Source organism: Tasmannia lanceolata, unplaced genomic scaffold, assembly GCF_043159265.1.
Source record: "Tasmannia lanceolata isolate RefF3 unplaced genomic scaffold, GAP_Taslan_0.1 ptg000006l, whole genome shotgun sequence".
In the NCBI taxonomy this organism is placed as follows: Eukaryota; Viridiplantae; Streptophyta; class Magnoliopsida; order Canellales; family Winteraceae; genus Tasmannia; species Tasmannia lanceolata.
In genome coordinates, this window is record NW_027518683.1 from 39,480,111 (window position 1) to 39,487,853 (window position 7,743).

General features: G+C 36.0%; 2 long non-coding RNA genes across 2 annotated transcripts; both read left to right on the forward strand.

The window, feature by feature from the left end:
• Window positions 1–1,584: 1,584 nt before the first annotated feature.
• Window positions 1,585–2,524, forward strand: LOC143878703 (uncharacterized). Its single transcript, XR_013251084.1, has 3 exons — window positions 1,585–1,648; window positions 1,983–2,048; window positions 2,455–2,524. It is a non-coding gene; the product is annotated as an uncharacterized LOC143878703 (long non-coding RNA).
• A 730-nt stretch (window positions 2,525–3,254) lies between these two features.
• Window positions 3,255–5,180, forward strand: LOC143878593 (uncharacterized). The gene is made up of 3 exons (XR_013251032.1): window positions 3,255–3,363; window positions 4,311–4,443; window positions 4,695–5,180. It is a non-coding gene; the product is annotated as an uncharacterized LOC143878593 (long non-coding RNA).
• Window positions 5,181–7,743: the final 2,563 nt, after the last annotated feature.

Below are 7,743 nucleotides of genomic sequence, written 5' to 3' on the forward strand. Positions count from 1 at the left end.
GGTTTTTTGCTAGTGTGTGTGTGTGTGTATATATATATATATATATATATATATATATATATATATATATATATATATATATATATTTGCAAGTGTTCGAAATATGAAAGTGGGAATTAAAATTGGGAGTGGGAATTCAAAATTGGGAGTCAAACGTATATTTTTCATGTGATTACTAATTTTTTAGTTTTGGTGTAATATCACCAGTTGTATTAATTATGAACCAGTTTGCAACATGACATGGGATTGAGTGAATCAATGAATCATGTAATATAGATCTAGATTGTTAATGTGGTGCGCTAAGGTAAATAAGGGATGGGAATTGTTATCCTCATTCCTTTGCTTTGTTAATTTCCCTCCTCACATTGCTAAATACTTTTCTATTCAATTGTTTCAGCACCGCCAAAGGAGAATGCTCCTTGAAAAGAAAACTTACACGGGAGATGTGGCAAGTACGTGATCTAATTTTAATATTACCTAGGCTAATTTTCCTTGCAATGTTAAATATCCGTGGATTCTTCAAAAAAAAAATTCCGTTCCGCAATGAAGGTTAAGATTGCGAAGAAAATTACCTCTTTGTAAGCCCTGACAACTCTTGTATGCATAAATTATACCTCCTTTCTAGTTAATTCATTTACAATCAATGTCCAAATAAAGGGATTTGCTAGTGTCCATCACAGAAGGCATTTCGCAGATGGGCTGTTGCATTTGAGAGCAGCCAGCTCATGAATGAAGACAAAATCTGTTTAAAATTGAGCCTGTGTGGCTGCTCTCACATGCAACAGCTCATCCGCAAAATGCCTTCTGCGATGGACACTAGCAAATCCCCCAAATAATTAAAACGTTAATGCCAATCCTCATTGTACTAAATACTTTTCTAATTGGATGCTTGTTTGTGAAGGAGGAGGAAGGACAAGATGAATAACACTGTTCTCATTGGTGAAAGGAATAAGGCGGCAAAGTGGGCTCTGTTAGAGGCAATCTCTCTTGGGCACAAGAAGATTGCAATATTCTATGGGTTTGGGCACATGCCGGACTTTGATTTGAGGCTACGAAAGGAGTTGGAACTGGTCCCTCAGAGGGAGAGGTGGGTAACAGCTTGGTTGATAAGCAATCAGAAGCATAAGAGCCAATAGCTGATCTTTTCATTCTATCTTTGCTATGGGAGCTAGTCTTCAGAAAATCCTTACTATTCTAAAAGCGTAAACCAAGGAAAATTCGTCAACCAACTTTTGCACAAATCCCATTTAAGTCCCAGTTCTGATTTCCTACAACTTCCGGATATATCCCCTTTCCTTAGGGCCTTATCGTCGTTTCAGTCTGTGCTTTTACCCCTAGAATACGTCCAAAAATCCTGCCAGTTGTCTCTCCTTTTGCTACACTGCTACGGGTATTTGCTAGGTGTCTCGCATGCATAAATCCTGCCAGATGTCTCTCCTTTTTTGTTTCTGCTCTGGGTATTTGCTAGGTGTCTCTCATGCATTTTCATCTTCTCACCAGGTGACTCGCATGCATATTTCAACTACAGCTTTACTTCTTTATCGAAACAGCAGACTTCTCTAGGGCTTTTTTTGGGTATCAAAACGCATCTCTACTCTCGGGTTTCCCCTGTCGCGAGTCCGACAATTTTTACCAGCGATTTTTCCAGGTATGCTCGCTCTCAATCTATCTCTATATCTGTCTTTCTCAATCCCCCCTCTCTCAGTCTCTCAATTTCTCTCTCTTTCAATCTCTCTTCAAGGGTTTTTTTTTTTTTTTTTTTTTGTTTCAGAACAAATTCTTTGAAATCTCTGCTACCTCTTTTAAAAATATAATTGTTTAAAATCTATAAAAATCTAATACTTTAAAATATCTCTTAATCAGAACTTCAAAATCCATCCTCAGATCTTTAAAACGTCTTCAATTTTTGGTAAAAAAGTATTTGCATCTGACTTTTATTTTTTTTCCTATGGTTTTGTTTAATTGGTTTGTATTACTGAAAGAAGTTGAAGATGATAAAGCAGAGGAGCTTGTAAAAAAAGTGCCCAGTTAGTGTCTTATTGCCAGTGGTGAGCTACCTTATCCTTGGCAAGATTATGGAATTTTTTATTTGTTTCCCTTGGCATCACAAAGCCACATAAGTGTTGTATAATGGTGAAAGGGTAGAAATATTACTTATCTTTGCTTTGGTTGCAGCGGTTGGAACAACTTCCTCTGAATATTCCTGTTTTGTAATGGAAATGCTTTATCTTCTAAATAACATTTGGGTATATTACTAAATGATTTTTTTCCATTTCTTTTCCCATGCTCATTTCATGGCACTTTATTGCTAGCGTTATGCAAAACTGACAAGATATAAATAACATTTGGGTATATTACTAAATAATTTTTTTTTCCATTTCTTTTCCCATGCTCATTTCATGGCACTTTATTGGTAGCTTTATGCAAAATTGACAAGAAATGTACGCTTTGTAGAGAATGTATTCATGGAAATGATTGCGAGAAGTACGTGGAGCTAAGGCCTATTAAAGATCACTTCATCTGTAAGTAGTCCAACAGAAAATAAAATTATTGGATCACTAAATATTTATTTCTGCAACGTAATTTAATTAAACATAAAATATTTATCCACATAAGTATCTTTTTTATATTTACTATTAAATAAAGTTGATTTACTTCAACTTAATGAAAATATTATTGTTGGTTAGTTCATGATCGAATATCATACTTTTAACTAATTTGCTATCTCTCTTTTTTCCCAGATTATGAATTGTATCTGTAGCTACTTAGAAAATTCTCAGACGGTAGAGTGGTTCATGAGTGCCTTCACACTATTCAAGGGCTAATCACAGATAACGAGTCAACCATTCAGGTAAAATGCAAGAATTTAAGGAATCGGTCTTGGGCCACTTTTCTAGATCTGGATGCTTGAGCTCATGCAATAGAACGAGTCATTCCAGCGTGGATAGCTTTGAAACTGAGTTGGAGTCTGTTCTTCCCAAAAGAGTGTTGGTTTTGTTGAAAGGGATATGTGATGGAGAGGTTGCACCTTTTGTGAGGAAGATTTGTACAAGCCTTGGCAAGAAGCAGCAGCTCAAGCTTCAATACATCATACAAAAACCTCTGAATCTCTCTGTTTGATCCATCAGGGATGTGATGTGGAAAGAAATCAGCTGGACCTTGTTCTTTTATATATATTTTGAGGGATATAAGTGCTTTGAAATTCAGAGAATGGGAGGCCATTGGGCTAATCTTATTGATAAATTGGTTGTGACACTAAATATTTAAAAAGTTCTACCTCAGAAATCAAATGAACCAGATCCGTGGTGAAATAATGCCGGAAATTTTCATCAATTCATATTTTTTGGCTATCATCTTTCCTCGGTGAGTAATTGAACTCAGCCCCATCCATTATTCAACTCACATTCAAGAATTGTCTTTTCCTGATCATTATTTTGAGCTAATAATGATCATTGGACGTGGCAACATACAAGATCAAGGGTTTTACTTTTATCACGGGTGACTTTTGTGAGAAGCATTATCTTGGTTAATTTATTTTTTTGGGATTGATGTGTGAATACTATTGTTTGCATCCCTCTGTGAATGGGTCTGCAATTTGGATTTTGGATGGCCCTTATGTCTCCTCTCTTGTTTTCTGTACATGGTTATCCAAGTATCTTACTATCTCATTTTTTATTTGGTTATCTTGATATAACAATGTATATATAGGTTCATAGTATCCTGAAACTCTATTCTTTTCATTTCCTTTTAATCTGTTTTAGTTTTATTCAACAATCATATCCATTTTTATAGGTGTAAATTTTAACTTGTAATTTGGCCGTTTTAAAAATTATTGATTTATTTCTTACATTAGTTCATAGAATGTATGTTGTAAACTTCTATCTAATTTTATTACTCATTTACTGTAAGTGTATTGGGCTGGAGCCTATGTATTTTGGATGGGGACACCTTGTCCCCTCTTCGCTTTCTATATATTAATAAAAGCCAATTTTCAAAAAAAATAATCTTCTATCTAATTTTATTTAGATAAATTTGCTATTGCTCATTTTTTGTATTAGATCTTTGTCATTTTTGCTATACTTTTTATATTAAACCTTGGTAGCATAGATATGGGCTTTGGTTTTAGCTGTTTCCGATTATGGGAACGGATACATCCAAAAGTAGTGATGGCCTCAAAAATGTGTAAACTGGAACCTTACAGCATAGCACTAGACAGGATAAAGTCATAATCCATGTTTTCTTTTTCCTATGTTTGGTTTGCCTTTACACATTTTTAGTGGATTTAACTGATGAGCCAACGAACATATTAGGCAGCAGAGGAATGTACATCGGTGCTTGAGCTGGATCAGAAGCACACTGGAGCCTTGATGCTACAGGCACAAACATTGGTCACCCTTTAGGAGTGCCAGTCAGCACCTACAAACGTGACTCAGGACACAACTGGTATGTGTCTCACCTGCTTTATTCCCCAATAGTTTGATACCTTAAATGGCCAATTTGCATGGAGACTTGCATAACATTAACTACATGACACTGGCATGTCAACGATGTATCCAATAGGATGAATGTGAGCAGTATAATGAAATGATGATATAATAAAAATACAATGAGATGTTGTTGTCAGTTTCATTTTCATTTTCATTTCATGAGGAGCTTGTAGGGGAATTGGGGATTTATTTCTTGTTGTTCGACAGATCTGGAGTGGTATGGTGAAATCAATCGGTGAAGGGTGAAGGGTGAAGGCCAAAGTTTTCGATATTCAAGAAGTGGCAAACCAGCTGGAGATGGGATCAGGTTTTATTTGATCATAATTTCTATGGGTGGTTGCTCTATTGCCTACCGCACATGCATGATAATCGTACTGCTTTCTTTTGTTAATGTTGAACTGAAGGTGCCCTTGCAAAAAGCCAGTGACGCCTTTGCTGTCATTAGCAGTGACCCAGACAGTCTTTAACGATTCCAGAGAATTCATTGACAAAATTTGTACATAAATGGATGCCTACTGACGAGTAGAATCTTCGCCATGGATAAGATTAGTACATAAATGGATCGTGCCAACTGAAGAGTAGAATCTATTCGTTTACTAGGATGCTTCTTATTTGAATTGTGATGTTATTAATATAACTGTGAAGCAAGTCTTTACTAAATTTTATTATTTAATACCTTAGTTTCACGTGCAACGCATGTGCACTTTTACTAGTCTCTTAAAATGAGCAATAGCTGCTTGGGAGGCACTTTTGCTATTTTATTTAGGAGAGCTCTTGTTCTGTCATGGAATTTCATTCATTTAAATGGGGTAGAAAATAATAAACCATGGAATTAATATCCACATTCCCTCATTTCAGCAATGGCACGCCATTTTTCTTTGTGCTTTTAGTAATCGGCTTGTAAAAACTATGATAGGCTCTTGACCAATCAGATGGCAATTACCCAGAGAGAGAGAGAGAGAGAGAGAGAGAGAGAGAGAGAGAGAGAGAGAGAGAGATGTTGTCCTCAGAAAATTGGAGCTGTCTTTATTCCATCAATTATGAGAATAAATACAAATATATTTTCCTCCCTGCATCTTGAGAAAGATGGCAAGTATCCCAAAATTACTACCTACTAAATGGGAAAGTGAATTAACTAGGCAACTTAGGCTAGAGAATTTATATGATGGGTGGCCGTGAAAACACGTGAAGTCTAAAAAAAGTAGGTACGGCCCTCTTTTTTTTATGATCCAAACGTTCATCTGTTTGGGCACAACGTAATTAGGTTGTGCCCAAGAAATCATTTCCAAAGGATGATCCTAGCCCTCTGATCTGTAGAAGATTCCATAAATGATTTTTGGAAATCTCCATTTTCAAATCAGTTCAGATCGGAGGGTTAGGATCATCCTATGGAAATGATTTTTGGGGCACAACCTATTTATGTTGTGTCCAAACAGATGAAAGGTTTGGATCATCAAAAAAAGTGGGCCGTACCTACTTTTTTAGACTTCACGTGTTTTCACGGCCACCCATGATATAAATTCTCCTTAGGCTAAACATAAAGGAAAATTCAAAACACAAAAGGTGCTTAAGGAAAGAGATCAAATCTCAGAGGGAAGGGGAACATTGCTAGATGTTTAACAAACTATTAATTTTTTCCAGGATGCTCTCAATAGTCAATCAGAATGGCAGTGCCATAGCTTAAATGTCACACAAATAACCCGAGAGGGTGTGGCTCTTTGGCGTAAAGTCATGGGTATGCTCCCCAGTGACGAGCGTTCGAATCCCCCCTTGTTCAACCGATGCGCGTGGTCTACCGGGTGCCTACGTGCATCCCTAGGGACTAGTCCCGCCCCACGAAGTGGGGTGGGGATACCCTATGGCATCAAAAAAAAAAAAATGTCACACAAATCACCCATTCGTTTCAAAACAAGATCTTCAGGGCTGAGAATAGTTTGAATCTCAATTTGTAGGTTTGGGAACATGTTTTCCTCTACTTTTTCTTTTCTTTTCTGTAGCAAATTGAATTAAAAATAAAGGGAACAAGCACCTGAGTAGGAGCTAGATTGGAATAAACATTACATCCCGCATAGTAGTAGACCAAACCGAGAGAAAAGATAAAATTTTAACTAAGAGAAAAAAAGCCAAAAAGATTACAATCCAACAAGCTAATCTATATTTGGGAGCTTTTTTACTATTCTAAATTTTTTTACCTCTTAGTTAATTTTTTAGTGTGGAAAAATTTTCGATAGTGAAAAAAATTTAGAACAGTAAAAGGCCTATTTATAGTGCTAAATTTGCTCATCTGGCGGCATTGAGTATTCAATGTAGTTTTCCATATTGCAAATTAGAACGGTAAAATAGCCAATTTAGAATCCTAAAAATGTAATTCGGAACAATAAATTTGTTTTTTTGTGGTAGTACATATGTAAAGTTTTAAGAAAAGAAAAAGGTATTTAGGGGTAGTGTAGTATCTTCTCCTTTTTCTTAGTCTTCTTATTTTCTTATTTTTTCACATCATTTTGTTAACCTTCTGCTCCATACTAGACGATATTTTCTAGAGATTGAATATTAATATTTTCTTCCTTTGTGAATGTAGATTCAATATTTTATCTCTGAAAAGAAGAGGAAGAATAAAGACAGGAAAAGGAAGAAGAATGATGTCGAAGAAGAGAATGAGAAAAAGGAAGAATAAAAGGAAGAAGAGGAAGAATAAGAGGAAGGAGATAGCTAAGAGAAGGAAAGGAAGCAAAAGTGGGAAGAGGAAGAAGATAGAAGGGGGGGTCTTCATCTCTATACACATTCAACGCGCCCATCAAAATTACCAGACATTCCATAAATTTTAATACCAGAATACCCCATTCTTGGATTAAAACAAAAATGCAGAGTTATCTAAAAATGGGAAGGGGAAGGAAAGTTCAAGATTTGTGAGGAGAGGGGCATAGTCTTTCACGGTGGTAGAGAGAGAGACCGGTTGAGAAAGTAACATGTTACTTTTGACAGGATATTAGTCAAGCGGGAAAAGAGGAGGGCGGATTTATTATTTCAGTCTACTTTTGGCAGTTTAAGTGTTACACATGTACTAGTGAGCGACCGAGTATATTCAAGCCGTTGTTTAGCCGCTTATCCTTAGCATTCCTCCTTTTTTTAATAAGAAAAATTCTTTGTATATCTTTCAATCTCTTTCTCTTCTTTTTTACCATGACTTTCCTCTTTTCTTTCTACATCACAATGGTTGACCGCTATATGCTATCATCACAAATTGAAACGGTGTTGT